Source organism: Pteropus vampyrus, unplaced genomic scaffold, assembly GCF_000151845.1.
Source record: "Pteropus vampyrus isolate Shadow unplaced genomic scaffold, Pvam_2.0 Scaffold2, whole genome shotgun sequence".
NCBI classification, from domain to species: Eukaryota; Metazoa; Chordata; class Mammalia; order Chiroptera; family Pteropodidae; genus Pteropus; species Pteropus vampyrus.
In genome coordinates this window covers 24,127,006-24,148,740 of record NW_011888783.1, presented here as the reverse complement: position 1 = coordinate 24,148,740, position 21,735 = coordinate 24,127,006, and the positions used below count along the sequence as shown (strand labels likewise).

At 33.7% G+C, this 21,735-nt stretch overlaps 1 protein-coding gene across 4 annotated transcripts in view; it reads right to left on the bottom strand.

Annotated features, from left to right (window-relative positions):
• Window positions 1-21,735, bottom strand: part of FIGN (fidgetin, microtubule severing factor) — a 119,405-nt gene that overhangs the window by 21,918 nt on the left and 75,752 nt on the right. The window lies entirely within an intron of this gene.

The following is a 21,735-nucleotide window of genomic DNA, read 5'->3' as shown; positions in this document are numbered from 1 at the left end:
TAAATGGAGCATTTGTTAACAAATGATAAGCAAGGATTTTATAACTGATAATTGATGCTATAGCTATCAAGTCTGTCCTCATCAGCATCTCCACACTTCAGAAAAAAGTATTCCTGTCATTTCATTACATATGAAAACTTACCCAAGATATAAATATATTGTGATAATTAAGAGGAAAAATGGCATTTCTTTCACTAAGTTAAAACATGGAAAAAATGGACATTCTGAAAGGAATATTTGAAGAAATGTTGGCCTTTCAAAATAGCATCTATAAATATCATTTATATTGTTTTGTTATTGTTCTTAAAAACATGAATACCATTTTCCTCCTCAATTCTTCCTTTTTGTAGCACTATTTACTAAGATCTTAACGTTAAAGGCCAGTATTGCCAATACATATTATTTATATGCACTAAGGGTGGTCATGAGATTTAGCTGGGCTTCTTATTGATAAGAGGATAAACATATTTCATACCTCTAAGGACAGGACTCATTTCCATATAAGAGGTACATGTGCTACAATAAGTATCTATCTATAAAGTCTGTATTAATCCATCAACAGAGTATATTCTGAGGCATTTCTATATATAATAATTATATGGAAAGAATTGAAAATATTTTTTGAGAACATCTAAATAAGACTTACAGGAAGCTCTTAGCTTGTAGTCATGAAATGTCTCACAAAAGAAGATAAATATCTTTTGTTTAATAAAAACAACCTGAAAGATGACATAATTAACTTTGAAATGAGATTCTGGACATTTTAAAACAGTTCCATAAAGATAATCAAGAAATGAAAAAGTACAAAAATAACAGGAGACCAAGAGTTTATACTCAATTCATGATAAAATGTTAAGAAAGATTCAGTTACTGAATGATTCCTCCCCCAATACACTCTCATTTCTTCTAACCTCAAGCTTCACGATTCCTAATTGGAGCCAATAAGCCTCCATAACTGTTTTCAGCTTTCTGAATCAATAGTGCCATGAGAACTGAGACTGTCAAATTAATGGCTTGTTTCATCTGATTTTGTGAAATGCACTTCTTTGCATTACAAAGTAGAAAGGAAACCAAACTCATTCCCTTGTGAATTCGTATAGCTTTCATATCAAAATATTTTCCTGTTTCTTTAAGCTTTGACTGAATTCGTATTCAGAACCACAAACTAAGAAGCCAATGCATAAAACTACTGGCAACTCAAATCCTGGATCTTTAAATGAACCATAGCTAAAAAACAAATACTAAGAGAGGGCCTCTTTCAGTGCCTTTGGAATGTCTTATCATAACCTTGAATAACTTCACTTATGAATTATATAATTTGTGTTTTATAAAAGAGCATGAATGTTTTGTACATTTGAATTTATTACAACAGCTAAGAGGCTCCAAGATGTCAAATAACAGTAATAAAGACAATAATAATGATAATCAAAATCATTCTTTTGGTGAGCTTTTAAAATAACTTTTCATAATGATGAAGCCATAGTTTTACTTATGATTTTTAATTAGGAATAGAGTATTGAGTGGATAGATATTTTACGTAGGTCTAACCCTGAGTTATAGAAGGTTGGCAGATTTTGTCTTAGCTTTAATTTCTAATTTGAGGAAACACAAACTAGGGAACATAAATATATACACAGGTAAGATTCTAGTACAGAGAATTAATATAAACACATATTATTATGTAAATACAAGATGTAGTTAATAGGGCATAATAAAATGATAGTGGTAATGGGGAGACTTGTTTATCAGGTAAGACTTTTTGGAGAAAGTAGATTTTAAACTTTAGCTTTCGGCCATACCATTTAGACATTGGTCTAAAGATATAGGGAAATCATATATTTAAGCTCGTAAATAATTTTGGAAAAGAATTAGGGCTCATTAATCCTTAAATTTTCAAAGACCCACAATACCTAGTATCAGCCTTACCATTCTTAGACCCCTCTTTAATTTTATCATTTGCCATATTCTTGAGCTAAAAAGGTTTAAAATAAATATTCGTTAAAATAAATATTCTTCCATGTAACAAATAAGCAAACAAACAAACAAAAATAAAATCTGAAAAAATTCAGTTTATTTTACTTGGGTCTTAAATTCTTTCAGGTTTACTTCCCACCCACCCGCTTCCCTCAGCCTCCTTTTCACTCTGACATGTGGGCCAGTGAGTTATTTTCTCTCCTTTCCTTCCCTCCTTTCTTCCTGTTTTCAAGTTGTTTGTCAATTATAAGAAAATAAGTTAGAAAATATATTTTAAGTCTCAAAACCTAAAAAAAAAAGTCTTCCTTGAACCTCTGAATCTTAATAACTTTTGTTGTCACTAGAAAAAACAAATAAGACCAGTTGGCTAAACTGTTTAGAATATGCTAATGACATTCATGTTCTAATAACATCTGAGTGCCTACCTGAGCTTACAAAACATCTGAGTAACATCTGAGTGCTGACTTGAGAGCTTCTGCCTTAAGTGCTAGGGAATATTGGTCCCAGTTTCTAAATCATCTTTAGTGGTCATTTACCAGAGAAAAGATTTAGTTACAAATCTGGTAGGAAGAGAGGACTCTATAGAGGAGTTATTTTAGTCAAGGTATATCTTAAAAGCTCAAAAGAATTTCACCAGTTAGAAAAGAGAGAAGAGTTTTCCTGCCTGAGACAAAACTCATTCAAAATCACAAATGAAGCCAAATATACATGGTATATTTGGGAAACAGGGTATCTTGATGTAAGTAGAAGCTAGAAGGGAAGTATATGTCTATGCATAGAGTCGGATATAAGTAGATGAAGCTTGAATTCAGATTGCAAAGGGACTTGAATGTTTGGACTTTCTACTGTCAACATAAAGTGCTGCCCTCATCTGTTCTTTAGAAATATACAGACAATAACAATGTATATGATAAAATACAAGGGGAAGCGGGCCTGAACTTGAGCAAAAAGAAAAGAAAAATCTTAGAAAGATTTTATTTACAGAGTAAAAAGGATGGACCGACCAATTAGGTTTGGAGGAATGAAGAAAAGGAAGGGCACCTTCAAAGGATATCATCATAAAAATAGAAATATTTGTTAGAGATCTGTCAAATAATTAATAAAGAGATTGTGGTGGACACTTAATCATTCAAAAGCCTAGTGAGGGATTGTTATTTCCTTTTATATATTATGAAATAGGTTCGACGAATCTGAAGAATTTTCCCTAGGCCATCTCAGAGCCAGAATTGCAACCTGGATCATGTGACACAAAATTGTCACATTTTGTCTCAGATAACTCCAAGGAACTTCTTGTACAACCACTGAGTTGGCTGCCGGCACTTCCCATCTTTTGATGGCAGAGAGGGCAAAACTCTTTAAGGGTATTTGGGAATCATGAGCATATGTGAATTTGCTGAAGTTATGGTAATGGAAGACAGCAGAGAGAAAGTGTGTAGAATGAGATGAGAAGGTCACTCTTGAGTGGAACCAACATTTAAGGAGAAGGCAAAAAGAATAAAACATACAACACTGTATAAAATGGGGCAGGAGTGGGAATTGATGGAATAGAGTCATGAAGGGGATAGAGAGAGAATCAAGGGCAGGCATGTGTCAGGCAAATACAGGAGGAAAAGACAGGGGTACCTCTTTGTTTGAGATGGAGTGAGAAGGTGCTTTTACAGGTAGAGTATATGTGACCTCTGGATCCCATTTTGTTTTCTTGAATGCACCTTTAGAAGTCAGTTATCCTTTCCACCTTCCTATTAGCAAGTCAGTTGACCCATATTCCATGTCCTGTTGTATGATCTATTGACTATACTCCTAATCCCAGTCAGGTGCAAACCCTGGTCACAAGGAGCGACAGGGTGAAAGAGAGTGTGGGAGAATCAAGGCAAAGTATCATTACCATTCAAAAACCATCACAGACAAACTATAGTGGACAAAAGTATTATCGCTATATATGACAAGAAAGAACAACCCTAGAAAAGCAAGCCTAATTGAAGATTGCTTTAATAATTAAGAACATTTAATTTGGTTATGGATGATGCAAACTTTGCTCTCAAAGTTTCTCATCCATTTCAATCTTATTTAAAAGTAAGAAAGTTAAATTGCTCTTGTTTGAGTAATAAGATACTTGATTCCCTAAGATAATCTATTTTAGGTTAAAATATCTTACTCATAATTTGAGAATTCTTATTCTTCTTTTTATTATTATTACAGCTTCATCTAGGAAGACTTCCTAAATGTCACTGCCTTCCCTCCCTATTTACCATTTCCGTGTCACTCCATACTTACACTGCATTTTTACATGCATTTAATTTTCCTTTTTCATCTGTATTACCTACCCACTAGACTATACTCTTTGAGACCAGGAATTTATACCTTTAGAATAGGGCAGGGACCTTGTCTATCTTGTTTACAGCTATATGCCCACTGATAAGAGTATCAACACAAAGTAGGTACTATATCTACATTTGTAGGTATAAGTACAAATTTATATCTATATATTTACCTGTGTCTTTATCTGTATCTATATAGAAAGATTTGTTTCATGCAAGCCTTAACACACACCATGTGTCTAAATATTTAAGGTGTTAAAAAGGTTATAAACTGAACAAAAAAAGTTAAATAAAATATTTTCTTTCTACCTGAACAATTATATCTTTATAAACACCTGGAAGGGTGGGTTCAAATTTAGAATTCTCTGTCTCCTGGGTCATCCAGAACTTTTCCAGAATGAAAGAGTCTGCCCTGTAGCTGGCTCTTGTCTTCTCGCTATCGTTTCACAGCATAAGGGGCTTAACATGCATGCTCTAGATGAATGTTTCATCCATTCCTTACTGTCCCCCCACCTCTGACCACCTGCCTCTTGGCTTTACCTTGGGTCTAGAAGTATACACATCAAGGGCACTTTCCACCTGTGGGAGGACAGACTGGAGAAGAGCCTTGCATGGGTCCTTTAAGTGGACTCAGGGAATTCCAGATGCCTGGAGCATGGTCTAGAAGGGGGGCATGGGTTCAAAGTGGCCACATCCCCATTTCCTCTTGGAGTCCTCACAATAGAGTAAGGAGAATAATGGAGGAGGGCAAGACCGGATCTTCTAAAACATGGCACTCTTCTTGCCTGGGTCCAAAGATGGTTATAGTGACTTGTATCAATAATTCAGTGGTCTCCAAAATTAAAAGAATCATTGTTAACGTTGATTTTCCTCTTTTTAAATATACTATATAAAGAGCCAAAAGACATACATTTTATTATGTTTCCCTAGTCACTATCATAATAATCTTGATCTGAAGACCAATCTTTGAATTTAAGATTCCTCACTAGTAAACCCCACACAATTGCTGTAAATGCCAACTGACATAATGTATGTAATGAATAAATCATTATTGCATTGCTTATAATAGGCAGAATTGTGGCCAAAAGGATTTAAGTTTCCTGTGCTAATGTTAAAAGTTTTGTTAACTCTATTCCTTTTTACTAAAATCTTCTATATTTTCCACACATTGGCTTTGGTACTGGCTTCTAGGCCAACATTGAGCAAGATAATTTTCCCATATAAAAAAATAATCCTTCCAGCCTCACCACCTAGAGCTCTTGAACAGGTTCATCTTAGTCTCTCAACTCTGCCTCATCCATCTCCATTTTCATGTGCTCGCCTCTCAGATGAAGGAAGTATAACCAAGAAGTATGTTTCTAGCCCTCTCTGCATTTTCTGGACTTCTTACTAACTTCTACACAAAAAATATCCACAGTGATTTTAGGTTAAGAGTCTACTTTATAGAAGGTAGAAAACTAAAGGGTATCATAGAAGAAATTTAATAATGTAGACTCTGTTACAGGATGTAATACTTGTATCTGCTGAAAGGATAAAATAGGAAATAGAGTCATTATTTTAGATATTTTACCAAAATCATTTTTCATACTGGTCACAAATCTTATTCACTCTTCTTACCAAGAACTACCTTTAAAAATTCATTATTCACCATATCTAAACTGTCAACTATTAAAATGTCCATATTGTCATATTCTGACCACAGTGCATCTGAATTTGGGCATCTATCTGAATTGTTCTAGGTATGAATCCCTGAATTTCCAGTTACTAGTCACTGGACTGTAGGCAAATTACTTAGCACTTCTCATCTTTGAAATGGGGATAATAATAAGTTCCTTGAAAGTCTGTCCTGAGGATTAAATGAGATGATAGAAGGAAAGCAACTAGCATGTCATATAACCTTCCAGGAACTATTACTGCTACAGGAGTTCTTTGATGTTCCAGGGTACATAACTAAAGAGAAATAATGAGGGGAGATGACAGGTTTCAGAAGCAAAAATATGAAATACCCTCTGGTCCTTCTTCTATTCATTTATGATTGAGATATTTAAATTCTTTTTCTGGCCCTGCCAGTAACTTACTATTTACTTTTATTAAAAATAATTTTCCAAACACCTAGAGTTAAGTTCTTAACATATGGAAAGAAAATTCACTAATCATCCTTCAGGTATTCTAGCTCTTCTTCTCTTAACCTATATTCAATCAGTGATAAAGTCTCCTCAGTTCATCTTTTACAAACACTAACACCTAATCCCTTTTCTTCATTCCCATGCTATTGCTTTAGGTCAGCCCCATCCCTTTTCCTACATGTTTTTCCTTCCAGTTCTTATTTTGTATGTATGTATGTATTTTTTACTTACTTAAAAAAAAAAAAAGTTTCCCTGGTTTTAAAATACAAGCTGCTTATTTAAATATAAAAAATACAAAAACATAAATAAAAAATAATTGTCTACAAGTATGTAGCAATAACCTCCATTAACACTTTTTTTTCACTTAAAGTTATCAGTTGTCTCTGAATATTTGCTTTGAAATTTTCTCTGTATTTCCAGTTCTTATAGTGTTTGAGAGCATGGTGTATATACTACTAATGTTAAAGGAGTACCATAGACTTCCTTATTCCGTCTATCTTTGCATATACTCTTCTTCCTGCCTGTAATGCCCTTCCCTGCTCCACACCAGCTTTCTCTTCCTGGGCCAACTGCATTGTGTCTATATGGCTTTTCCACTAGACTGTGAGGTCCTTGAGGCCAGCTATAGTCTTCCTCTATTTTCAGTATGTATCATTTGTGTGTGTGTGTGTGTGTGTGTGTGTGTGTGTGTGTGTGTGTATCTCAACATTTTATGAACTTATAAGTGTGATGCCATAGTGTATTTTTTTCCAAAAAAAAAAAATTATTTGTGATAAATGTGTGATTGTTATATTGCATAGTGTTGAGTGATTAGAATGACATCTGATTACCAATTACACATAATCATGAAAAAAAATGTTTTGGGAAATTAAAGGGAAGATGTATTATATTACTACGGTAAATTCCTAGTAAGAGTCATTCAGCCAATTATGGTACTTAATTCTGTGCCATATGGCACTTCCATGCAAAAAATTTCATTTAGCGATTAGATTGTCTAACTACCAGTGACATATAGTCATGAAAAAAAATGTTTTGGAAACTTAAAAAGAATATGGTAAATTCCTAAGTAGGAATCATTCAGTCAATTATGAACATTGTTTATTTATGAGTTAGTCTCTTTCATTGGGCTAAGACTGTCTTATTCGTCTTATGTTCCAGTACCTTCCACTATACTTTGCACAGAGCATGTGCTCAGTAAAAAGGAAAAAAAAAAAGGCCAAGTTAGTGAGAAAACCTATCCTACTAAATTTTTATGAGAGAGCTGTCACTATTTACCTGTAACTTTCTAAAATAAAATTAGAATAGGTATTTTCTATTAGTACCTACTATGTGTATATTTAGTATTAAAGCTCTTTATAATACTTTTTAATGCCTTCTCAAAATATAAAAAATAAAACAAGACTTCATTAGAAAGAATATTTTATGGGTACTACTGAATAAGACTATAAGAAGATCACCACAAATTACTTAACCCATATATTTAAATATCATGTTTAAAAACTATGTATGGGTAACCAAATATCTGAAACAAGTATTGTAAATATGAGTTTAAGTTTCTTATAGTTGAAGTCACATCATTTGCATTCTATTTGTAAAACTCTATTAACAGAGTTTATGCCATGACTGGTCTAAATGATATTTGATTACTAATGGTTAGAGGGCATAGACTGATATTTAAGATGTACGGTTGCATCATGATAACTTTGATGGCTTATATTAAGGATAACTAGATATGACATTTCTAAAAAAGGTCTAGATCACTAAGGAGAAAGAATGGCCTAACTGCGTCACTAGAAACCTCTCCTTAGTGTAGCTTTAAAAAAAAAACAAAAGGTTAATTGGGGGGGGGGTTTTTTTTCCATCTTTGACAAAAGTCACACTCTAAGTGTTTTTCAATAAATCTAAAGAGAGTAGTAGGTACTTCTAAAATCAGTTGTATAGCTTGCTCTTAGTATGATGACACATTTCCCTTCATTGTGGTTGATATGTTAAGATCAGTACTGGGTTGCTTTAGAATACAGCTTGCCGTTTTTACAAGCTTGACTGGTATTGTACATTTTCTCTTTTGTGTGAGGTCATTTAGTTAGATTAAACTGTTTGCTACAACACTACTTCTCAAACTACACGTGCCTGCTTTCCAATGGTGATATAATGGTATGAACATATCACTGCATAATGATTTCACATCCAGTAGACATTTGAAAAGGTACAGATATTTAGGTTAAATGTATTTCCCACTTTTTTTCCTCAAGTGAAATCCTAGGCATATATGTAAAATTTGTAGCTCGTGGAAAATAACAATATTAAATAGAATTTGCCAAGTAAAGCACAGTACAGATTACACGAAAATCAGGTACTAAGAAAAGTAAAGCAAAATAAAGACTTCTTAATTATAAATAAAAGAGAAATATTAAGAATCATTTAGTTACCCTATCAATAAAGATTATTAAGGGCCTACTTTGTGCCAGGCGCTCTTCACCCTTTGCAAATAAAACATAAATTAAAGTGAAAGAAGAAATAATCAACCAGTAGCAATCACAAACTCAAAACTGACAGCTGTTGAAACATGTCTTGGTTCTCTGGGACTTGGAAAGAGACCATGTATTTTCAACTTTCTTCCCCTAAATAGGTTATGTTCTTCCTGGGGTTTTCAAATCTTTTCTCATAAATCTAAGTCTGACAGTTTTTAACTCTGCCCAATAAATTAAAGCACAGTAACATATCCTATGATAAGAAAGGAATCAAACTGGAAAAAGCATCCTCAGTGCTGACTTCTGGCACCTAATATTTAATAGCAACTCATGTCTTCTTAGTGCCTCTCACTTAGAAGAGATAATGCATGTGAAGATAGACAAAATTGTAGGTTCAGTCATATCAAAACGTGATTTATGCCAAAATAGATCTGGGAATGTCAACAATTGCAGAATAAATGACAAGTTTTAAACTCCTCAGAAGAGGAGTGAATTCAGTAATAATTTAACTTTTTTTCCCTACCACAATGTGGAGCACAATCTTTTCTTGCAAAGCTTTAAAATTTTTATTTTCCTTGAAAAAGCCTTGGGAATCCAATAAAATGCTATAACTCTACAGAGAAACACATATTTAGTATTTTTACCCTCCTGGCTTATTTTTGGCATGATTTGACTTTTGCCATTAAAAAATATTAAACTGAAGTGCCACTGACGAAATTTCAAGTAAACAAAGCATCAACAGAAAACACAGTGCCTCCGTGTGCTGGGAGCTCCAACAGACAGTCATCTGCAAATGGACAACTTTAATTCAATTCCTGGCACCATTGGCCGTGCTGAGAATTCTCCTATCTTTTCACACCAGGGGTTTGCTCTTTTAAGCATTGCTCCCTGAAGGGAAGGAAAAACTAGAGAGAGAGGATTTCCAATGACCCTGCACAGATGAATGGATATGTCAATGGTGAATATTGGTTCAGCTTTGAAACAGGGAATCCTGCAGTGGTCTCGATTCTCCAAGCCCTTCGACGCTAGTGTGAGTGTAGCCAAAGACTTATGTGAGCAGGAATCTTTAAAAGATGAAGACAGAGAATGAGAAAGTAAGAACACAAGCAGAAAAAAAAAAATAAATAACAAAATGCTTTTTAAAAATTAATGATAATTTAAATGTTTGGGAAATTCAATTCTCAAGAGATAAGTAAGAGAGTATTATTAACTCTTGTGTTAGTACGGCCTTACATTTAAAACTTGAGGCTCTGAAAGATAAATTCCAAAACACTAATTGCTCATAAAGTCGGTAATGTGGTGTCCATCTGACAGGTCTTGAGGCACAGTTAAATACTGAAGTGAGCACTAAGCACTTTGAATTCTCTTATTATTTTCCCTGCCAGTATTATAATGAGGGCATCCAGAGACACAAGCAAAAAGAGGAAATATCAATCCCATTTTGTTTGGAAGATGAGCATTTCCATTACTAATCTTGCAGTGGAGTAGATACAAAAATTCTGCCTGAGTAACTGCAGAACACATTTATTTTCACATGCTTTATGGTTAGTTTTCATTCAGTTATCAATCAATCAATTATGCTGTGACATGATATAATTTCCTAATCATACTAATATTCCTGCTTTTATCACTATCAAACCTAGAGCATTACATTTCAATGAGCAGAAGTCTAATTATTTAAATATGTTAGAGCATATTACATCTCCAAGGCTGTTTCCTTTATGAGTTTTTCTCCCCTAAAAAGAAACATCTAATTTAATTGCAAAGAGAAAAGTATATTAAACAGCATTATACCCTTCCAGTAAGCAAAACAGATTTTTCACAGATCCCAGTAAGTATAGAATTTTTATGGATCCTGATTTAAAATTAATGTTTTTGCTTCTAACTAAAAATAGCAAAATAGAATTTATGTCACAAAAGAAATAATCATATTCAGGTGGAAGATAAAATACTTTTATTTTACAATACTCATGACCTGAAAAAAATTATGATAGTGATTAACTAGGAATTGCTTTATATCACAAAAATATGATTTTGCATTATTTCTTATGACTGGCTTATTTCTCATTTTTTTACATTTAAATTTTTCATATTTAAAAAATAGTACTTTTATATTATCATTTCAATATTATCATGACAGGTGCCAAAGAAAGTTTATAATTTTTCAAACAGGACCACTTCCCCGATGCATATGTTGCAACCTATTACTACAGGCTCTACTGTGCAGATTAATTTAAAGACAATAAATCTTCTACATACAGTATAGTTTACACATGGCAAACATATACATTTCCTCAGATTTTAATACCAAAAACAATTTAGACTCGGTTGCAACAATTATCACTTCCTACAGTGCTTAGAGGCCAATAGTCCACTCAAACCAGGGTTATATATAGCTCCTCATACATTTTCAACAACACAATGTGTTGCAATGTACATATTTTTAAGAGAGCCATGACATTGGGTTACTCTCTTTGGTAGGGAGTGAGCACATATATGTTGACACCAAATAGGAAACAGTTACACCATGAACAACAACAACAACAAATATAAAAGGCATTCTTTTCAAGTATAAAATCAATTATTGTTCAGTTGATAAAACTTGTTTCTCTAAATTTCTTGGGGGAAACTAAAATCCACTAGGATTCCTTTTGTACTTTATTGCTGTTGATCTGACATTCCAATATTTTAAGTTTTTGTAAAAAAAAAAAAACACATCCATATATATGTGAATATATGAATATTTCATGCATTAAATAACTTAGGTTGACATGTGTTTCTTATTATTGTTATCACCCAAGTGCTATCCTTAGTGCTACAATTATTACTCTGCTGAAAAACTATATCATATGAAGCTACAGATGTGTACACATACTTGTAAATGTGTACAATTAAGTGATTCCTGCAAGAAGTTCCATATTACCTTTATATTCACCTTTAAAAAGCTGTTGGAGGAAATTTCCACCTGCTTTAGGATTAGCACATTATTATAAAACAGTAAGTTAATCATGAAAAGAAAATGTTTAATCAAGTTAACAGATACAAAAAAACACTGACCTGGAAAATTTTACAACGTTGAACTAAAGAACAAGAATGCAGGAATTAGAAGACTCAGTCTATTTTTAATCATTATCATGAAAACCGCCATGGGTTATTCATCATTTTCTTTCACCAGCACACCCTCTCACCCTGCCACCATACCTTGTGTGTGTGTGTTGTCTACACATGTATTTCTACATTTAGATTTTAATTTTTTTTTAAATTTTATACATTTCTGCTCAGGAAATTAATAATTTGTAACAACTGACTTTAATATCTTTTATACATTTAAGTGTCTGTACTTTAAAAGCAATTTGATTCATTTCTCTGGAAATGAAGTTTCTTAGGTGAGGGACATCTCCCTTCCATCTTGGAATTCCACACTAAATCAAGACCTCTTAACTTGAAAAAAAGAATCTAACTGGTTTGATTCTAATGAGAGGTCTTTGAACTATATTTAGTTACACAAAAGATAGGGTTAATAAAAATACTTGAGCAGAATGGCAGTGCATCTTATGCTAAAGAGAAACAAAAACAAACAAAAGAAAATCTCTCAAAATGTTACTTGATCAAATATTTAGAATAAAACTGGTATATATGAGTCCTGGCCCTTTGAACCTCAAGTCTCCCAAATAGTGATAAATACCAGGGATCCCCAAAGAGTCTCTCCCTTTTCCCTTAACAGACTGTTTGATATCAAGTGCTCAGTGGGCTGGAAACCCACAGCCAGCCAAAGAGGGACAGCACAGACTGAACCATGTTTACTCTGTCAGAGGCAGCTGATTAGGATGACACCAACTCTTCACATTAAACCTGCTAAGCAGTGCTTTACTCTGAGGGCTTTCTGAAATTAGGAGGATTCACCAATGAAGTTTACCAACTATGGTATATGTTAATAACGGTGGAGAATAGACTGTTGTACCTGCTTATATAATGCATGTTAATTAAAACCTTTCTGAAAGTGGATTTCCCTCAAACTTCATTTTGGAAAGCTTTGTGCTATGTAACGTTATTTAAAAAAGAGTACTACAGTAACTTAATCATCTTAATTTTTGTAGTTGACATATTTTAGAGTCAGGATTCTTAAAGGAGAATCTCAGAAATCAATGGAAAATTAACAGCAAAAGCTCCAGTTTCATATAACTGAATCACATAGCTTAAAGAGACTTTGGCAGCCATTAGTTCTGCCCTTTATCTTACAGCTGAGGGGGCTGATGTCTAGAGTTCTTAAATCACAGTGGCAGCAGAGCCAGGATTAGAATCAAGACCTCCTGCATCAGTCTACAAAGCTTTCCATTATCCAATCCTGACTCTTTACACCTTTTCAGAAAATTAAAAATCTGCACTGGAACATAATCATAATTTCAAAGATAGTCCTTCAGAAGCAAATGAGTTGGAAATCTGACGAGCAAAATGAAAATAGGATTGCAAAAGGATTATAATGGCAGTAAATCCCATGGGTGGTACCCTTAAAAAATAAATCAAGATTCAGTTATTACAAAATACTCTCTTCAGAATTATACTATGACCTATGTTGGTAACAAGTAGGATGGGCTTATCATTCATTTTTCATTTAAAATGTAGTAAAGTCTGAGGTCTAGGTGTTTATAGAAACCATGGATTTTAGACCCTTCAGGCTCCAAAGAGTCTAACAGAATTCATGTTTACGTATTATGATGCATTTCAGTAATAAAGGACACTTGTCTGTCAAAATTGCATTATTAATCTGTTATGGTACAATTATATACCAGCCTAATCTGACAGACTCATTTGGTTGTCATTTTGGGTGAATGAAATATTCTTTCTCTGTCACTATGGAACATTCTGGCTTAGATCACTTGAGAATAGCTGTTATGACTCCCAGCATGTGACGTATCCATTCAGTAAATGTACTGAAAGTACATTTACTCTCCAGCCATCATGGTATAGTTTCACACACTGTTATGCTAGGTTAATGCTAATGACTAGCATGCACCCTAGTGATCCAACAGAAATAATCACTGTTTCCCAAAAGCTTCCAGAAACACTTGTAAACACTGTAGGATAGTGACAACAATGCCAAATTTAGGAACAAAGAAGTTTGAGTAATTAGTCTCAACTCTACTAATTAGTTGTGTTCACTTAGCTCTTTGATCACTTGCTTTCTTATCTATAAACAAAGTTGGTTTAAGCTACCCACAAAGGCCTTCTTTACATCTCTAAACTGTTATGCTAAGAAAACTCTAGGAACTAGAGAAATGGGAATGTAAGAGAGTGTACATATGCATATCTAAGACAACCTTGCTAGGACATATAAAACAGTGTGGGTACTAAGAGGAAAGAATATCTAAGAATGTGTGGTAGAGCCAGTTATAGATCTACCAGAACTCTAAGTTCTCAAAGGCATATATTTAATATAATTCATCTTTACATCACCAGGAGCTAGCACAGTTCTTGGTGCATGGTAGGTCCTCATTAATTGTAGATGGCATGAATAAATAATCTGAGTCATGTAGGATGGCAGAGTAGCATTCTAGATGGACGGAACACTGTATTTAAAGGCTTTGCAGGTTTGAAAGGATATGGTTTGTTCAGAGAAAGAAGGTAAGTGTTCTTAGATCATGAGGACTGTGGTGTAATAGTGGTAGGAAATGAGGTTGCTTTCTCATTCAAAAAGGGCCCTAGTATTAGTAACCAGACCACTTTATATGTGAGCAGAATGGGGAAAAAACTCTCCATTTTGAATACTAGGCAGTAGCATGCAAAGGAAGATACATTAACAATATAAAGAGTAAATCCACAGTGCCAAGATATGCTAAATGAAGTGGAACTGGCGGAAGTAGCATAGTAAATTAGATGGGTAGATACGGGAATTGCTTCCTGGGTAGGATTCTGTACCTCTCCTACCATATTCTCACTCCCGAGGTGATACTAGGCTTAGCCATGGTGAGCAGAGTCCTCTGGATCCCCGACACTGACCTGCTGCATCCCCTATCTTATTCTCACATCCCTTCTTGTCTAAGACATTTTTCATCCCTGGGAAATGACACACGGTCATTCTCCAGAAATAATGGTTCTTAAGGTAAAGCTGGTTGTAGTTACAAGAAAACAGAGCCTCTAAGTGTTTCTTAACTATTCTCTGATGAGTCTAATTTAAATAATGAAACTTGAGTAAAGGTTCTAAAAGCAAATTAACATCTGAGAATAATTCCAACTTAAAGAAAACAGTTGTAACTAATTATACAAGGAAGTAAATGAGTAGACCAAAGTACTAGTCACTATATATGGTACAACAATCTTTGAAATTGGAAGTAAACTGGAAGCAACCTAAATTTATTAATATAGTTATTAAAAGGAATCATTAGTTAATCATTAGTTAATCTCCTTGGTTACTCTTATCTCTGATGATCTATAACTTTATGAAAATGTCTTGTGATATAAAACTGATTTAGATAGTCTTTGCTTTGGAGGGAAAAATTATTTAAAATCATTTTAGAATAAAAATATTGTTTTTCTCTGTTTGCTATGTTGTTATTGGATTAAAAAAAAAACCTAATAGATACTGTGAATGTAATGTCTTGGTGTAACTACACAGTGATTTATAGGAAATAACTGACTATTACTAAAAAGGGAAGCATTATGCTGGTTTTTTTTTCCTTCATCCAAATGTGATGTGTGTATTTCATTTAAGAATTTAAAAAGTCACTTCTGCATTTTATGCTTAACTTTAGGTATTGTTTTAAAAAGAAAATATTATGTTACTGTGATGTCATCAGTCTACGAGTTAAGAATGATTTGTCTTCCAAGAGGCCCCCTTAGGTAGTTTGGGAATAACTTCTTATAGAAGTATTTAAATTACAGTGGTTATATTTGCTGGCTAGTCCACAGAATGATCTATTAAGTATCTTGCATAAAGGATTAAGATTTTCTCTGCCTCAACTTGCTCACTGTTTGCAAGTAATAGGAAGTCTGAGTTAGTTACATATACCTAAAAGACATAAGTAATGGGGCCCAATGTTCAACAGCTACTTAAAAGAAGGTGTATGTCCAGGTCAGTCATTCTCCAATTTCTGTAAGGTGGGGAACAAAAATTCCTTATACATGTGTGTTGATCCTCTAAACTTCTAATTGTAAGAATAAGTCATCAGTAAATTCAGAGCATGGATAGTATTTGCATAATTAAATTGATCACTGTCATGTAGCAATATCCAGTGCAAATTAAGGATGGAAATTATTATTTTTCATTACTTCTGTTCATAAGAGTATTAAAATAAACATGTAATTTGTAATATATGGCTTTTGGTAAATAGATGAAAAGTTTCCTTTTCTGGTTATTAAAATTTTACTGTACCATCCAATCAAGAGCAGTATAAGTTGAATGAATGAATCTGCTCAAATATCTTCAACTATATTATAGGACTAACTTAATATAGGACTACTATATAAAGAAATGCCTTTGTTCTATTGCATCCCCTTGTAATTATAAAAAACTAAATGCACTGCAATGTATATTTTAATGTTACAAGACATTGTTGCCATGTTATTAAACTGTTAGACTCTGAAATGTCTTATGAATTTATGCATTTCATTGAAAACATACACTGAGGTAATAGGCTGGAAAAAAAAAAAACTACTAGGTGCTCATAACCAACATCTTACTTTTAAGCCATAGGAGTCCTGGTATGTACAAAATTTTATAGTGATAAATCTGAACACTTTATCTCATTTCACTTTTTTATAAAAATATAGCTGTAGTGTGTCAACGAAATAATAAAGTGAAAGTAGTAACAAAATAAACATTATTATTGTTCTTTAAAGATTAGCATATATATGCACCTCTTGACCAAATAAATATTTCATTCTAAACATTAGGTCAGTTTAAGTACCATTCTATTGGAACAGGATAAAAAGGGACTGCCACCATCTCTGTTGACAATACATTGATCTCACATTAATTTGATTGAAGTTGGCTTGCCAACACATCTCACTTTCCCCATTTGAGAACACTCAGATAAGAAAAACACAGTGATGTTTAGCAGATAGGCCTGGCGACACAATAGAACACAACTCACTGAAGAAGTGTAATTATAGTGATTACTTTAGAAAAGAGAGCAGATACACTGATGGGAAGAAGTAAACATTGCCACAATTACAGGAGCCCAGTTCCCTTTTGGTATATATACAGGCATCCCAGACAACACCAACCTAGCAATAAGAACACAGAAAGCTCTCCAATTTAACAACATAAAAGCACTAAAGGTTACAAAATGGCATAAGCCAATTTGCCAAAGTGCTGGAACAAAGGCCCCCTCTGTTTTGGATGAATTCAATATATCAAATAGATTACTCAAACAGAGAAGTCCAATCTTCCACAATTAAAACTAAGTACAAACATCAGGAAAGTTTGCCCCCAGAGGAATGTAATCTGTAAATGCTTTTTAAAGCTGTTATTCTGTTGGTTGTGAAAAATAAACAATGTGGGGTATCTAGTTCTGTCAGATTTCAGTCCCATGAGACCAGCTGTAGAGGCAAGGAGGGTTCATCTATGCAATTAATTAGACATACATAATGTATTGGCATCAAAGCATCCAAGAATCGTATCTTAATCCGACAAAAATGGGGGAAACCTACGAAAGAAAAACAGAAACAGAAAGAAAAACAGTTTGAGAAGGGCTCCAGCACTCACCTAGCGTAACTCTTGCCTGCCAGTCCTGAAGAAACAGACTCTCAGAGCTTCATAGCCTGGCCTCAGATTGCACAGCAAGTTAGTGATAAGAGCAGGACTAGAACCTGTTTCCTGACTTCCAGTTCTGTGTTGTTCCACTATAATTTGATTGTTTTTCAATAATAAATCTCATAAGAACAAGTACATATATATAAATTTGCACTGTGAAAGTTATAAAATACTTCAAAAACATATGAATCATCTTATCTGTCACCACTTCTCTGTAAGGTACACAAAAATATTTTTGTGTCAGATATAGACATATGCACTTACATATGTAGATTTTTAAAAAGAGAAACAAAGTAGAAGACAGGCATATAGAGAGGCTAAGAGAAAGAATGTGGGAGCCTGAGAGACGATAGTGGATAAGAAAGTGTGATAGGTGAGTAGGTGTAAGAGCCAAAGAAAAGTGGCAAAGATGCCCACAGATACATACACACACACACACACACACACACACACATGCATACACAAGAAGCAAGCAAAAGAGACAGTGAGGGCTTAAATGATTTACCCTAGGTCAAAAAGCTGCACCTCAAATCCAGTATTGAAATCTAAATCCCCCTGCTCCTTCCACAAATCTCAGGGAAGGCTCCAAACCATCGAAAGCAGAACTGAATTAAAGTACAACCCTTTAATTTTATTTTTGCTTGTTCTTTTGTTTCTGGTCCCTACCTTCACCCCTACTCTTACCTCAGAATAGGATGATTAGACTAGAACAGGTGGAATCTTCTTAATAGAATTGAAGTAATGGCTATTATCTAAATGGGTAAAAGACTCACTTTACTGCTAGGTCCTGCCTTGAGAAATAAAATATCAAGAGAAACATATCTTTTTTTTTTTTTTTTTGGTCATTAGGAATTTAATGACTTCTACAACATGGGGTTCTTAACCTGGGATACACAGAAGCATTTTACTGTATTTGTAAACCTTTGATATTATATGCAAAATGTAGAGCATATGTGCATTTTCTAGAAAGAGGGTCCAATCTAATTCTCAGAGGCTCCTCACTCAGAGGCACTGCTTTATAAGTTTGTGGAAGGACTAAAGACATATGTACATTTTTTTGCAAATCAAAAAACAACTACCCAAATAATCTGGACAAATTAATAACTTTATTTAGAAATCAATGGTGCTTAATCTTTAATGCTCCCACACCCTAAATAGTTTTGTTTTGAATTTAACTGCAAGATATTTCTCCATTCTTTTTGCTCCAGCCATTTTTAGTGTGGGTCTCTATAATGATAATGCCCAATTGGTGGGCTTTTAAAAAAAATCATATATAAAAATATATAGCATTTAATTCAAATATATTAATGGGCTGCTATATTTATCAACATTGGAACAAACTGTTTTAACGCTAGACCAAAAGCAATCCTCTTATATGTTGATATCTATTAAACTGCTTCCAAATTAAAGCAGGATTATAAAGAAGACTCTCCTAGACGGCTGAAGTACAAGACTACGTAAGTCATGGGGACAAGTCAGGGACAAAAATTTAAAAAACAATACTGTGGCAACTAGTTTCCAAAATGGCCTCCCATGAGCCACACTCTCCAGCCTTTCTCTAGTTTCCTCACACCATGAGAGAAGCCTGACATTTAATTATTTGTCATGAAAACCATTCTTAAACATATCTATACTTTTAAATGAAACACGTACCATTATTTAACCTGTTTTAATGACTATTCATCATTGTTATTGATATCTATATTGCAATTGCAATGTGCTGTAATATAATATGCACTTGGAGACATGTAGGATTACTTGATTCTATATTAAAATGATCTCCAAATGCTACATATAAATATATGTGAAGTTTCTCTTTCTGATTTTTATATATTTTCTGTTTCTCTCAATATTAGGCTGTCTCTTGTCTCTAATAGACACAGAAAACTATACAACCAAAGCTTATATGATCTTTGTGAAAAGAGAAGATGGCTTCTAAGTAAGACCTTGCAGGCTTTCCTATGAACAAAGTGCACGTGCCTTCTAACATAAAGTCTGACATTTGGGGTACCTGGATAAGTAAATTCTAGATGAGGAAGTTTTCAGTTAGCTACTGAATTCCTTGTAACACTGTGACAGGAACTAAAGGAATAATTTCTACTCTAAAGCCCTGTGGACAGTCTGGTGATTTTCATATTGGGCTCTGTTGGGAATGCAGGGGCTTTGCACCGATCCAACAAAAGATGTTTTACAGATATTGAAATTAAGTATTTTCTGGCAAATGCTAAAAACGTAAAACTATCCTTTCATTGCTTTTATCCTTTTCATAGTTTGAGGCTCTGGGTTTGACTTAGTTTGAAAACAAAAAGTTCTACTATTCAAGTATTTTGAAAGTAAATGATTTGGGGAGCTGCATTATGTTTGAGGAGGGGTGACAGAGCTGTGGGGTTGTCTGGCAAGAGCACTTTAAATATTTTGCCAGATTTTATGTTTTATATACAATTAAAAATGTAATGCTTTCAAAACAGAGCTAATCTTTACTAAGAAAGTTTATATGTTAATACTCTGCCGGGGGCCACTGTATGACTCAAACAGCTATGATATTGGCAGTGCGTTTAAGCTCAGATCATTCTATTTAGAAAATAAAAGACTTTTGATAGTGAGTCATTACACTGTAGGCAAACATATTTATGAAGTACAATACTAGGCCAAGCTATTGTTAGCATGAAGACATTCAGTAGCCTAGGATTGCCCAACAAGTTTCTAAAATGCCCATTTTAAAGAACTTAATTCAGCCAAACTTATACCTAGTAATAGTTGCTCCTTTCAAAGTGAACTTAGGGTAGTCACTGATTGAAATGTGTACAGCTATCCTTAAAGGACATCTGCAATTACTGTTGTCATACTTCCAGTTAAGCAGTTCAAATTGCTGAAAACTTTCATAATGACTACTTGGCTATATTTGAATGAAGGTCATTTGCCCCTCCATTCACATCTCATATTGCACCTTTTGTACACTTATCTTGGGGTCCTTTACAAAGAACACTAATCAAGACATAAAATAACACTAGCAAATAATCTTGTCACAAATTCTATTACATGGTAAAAGCTAAATAAAAAATAACAGCTTTTCTGCCTATATTTAAAAATTTATGTCACTTAATGTCAGGCAATTCAGAGAAGAGAATTCCACAAAAGAGGAAGTTGACGAGAAAAGATCCAACTAATGCACGTGCGCAAGTGCGTGCACATGCACACACGCGCACACACACACACACACATTTACCAAATGGAAACGTTAAGAAATACTAGAAAATAAGTAATTAGGGATAAGATTTTTCTACATTGTATTAACATGGTATCAAAAATTAGATAAACTGACAAACTGCCTACTTTGAAATTACTGTGAGCAAGTATATTCATTCACATTTAAACAATAACATAACATCTCAATTTAAATATTTATAAAGTTAAAATTCTTGCTTCAGTTAGTCAGCATATGTTCGACTAAAGAAGTTCATGTACTTTTCCTTGTTGAAGAAGAAAAATATGAATTATTCCCACTCCCATCTCTCAGGTTCTCAAATGCCCTTTGAACTTTCATAACCTTATAATATATGATTTCTCAAAATTATTTTTTATTTGCTGAGTAATTTTTGCTGGTTCCAAGACAAACTCAATTCTAATTATCATTCCTGTTTTATAGGTTAAAATATTAGAAGTTGGAAGAAATGAGTGATTTTTAGTAAAACATACACTGAACAGTGCATGTAGGAATTAACCAATTACTATAGCACCAGAAATACTAATTCATTGTGCCTTAGACCTAAATTTTGAATATAAAACTGAAGGCAATATTTTGCTTTATTTAAAGTTTCATATACTGCTGGTTCTGTTATGGATACAATCGTGTGACAACAACAATATCAATTTTTCCAAAACCAAATTTTGAGTTGTTCATTTTGTGATTTATTGATTACCTTAAAGCATTAGTATTAATATTTTAAAATATCATTGCTAATGTTTTATATCAGAAGTTACCTATTTTAAGTACATGATTTTAAAATATTTATGTGATCTTAGTCTGTTCCAAGCAACTCCTCCCCTTCACCAATGAATCTCTGTAAGATGGAAGTCAGTGCAAAAGGAACATA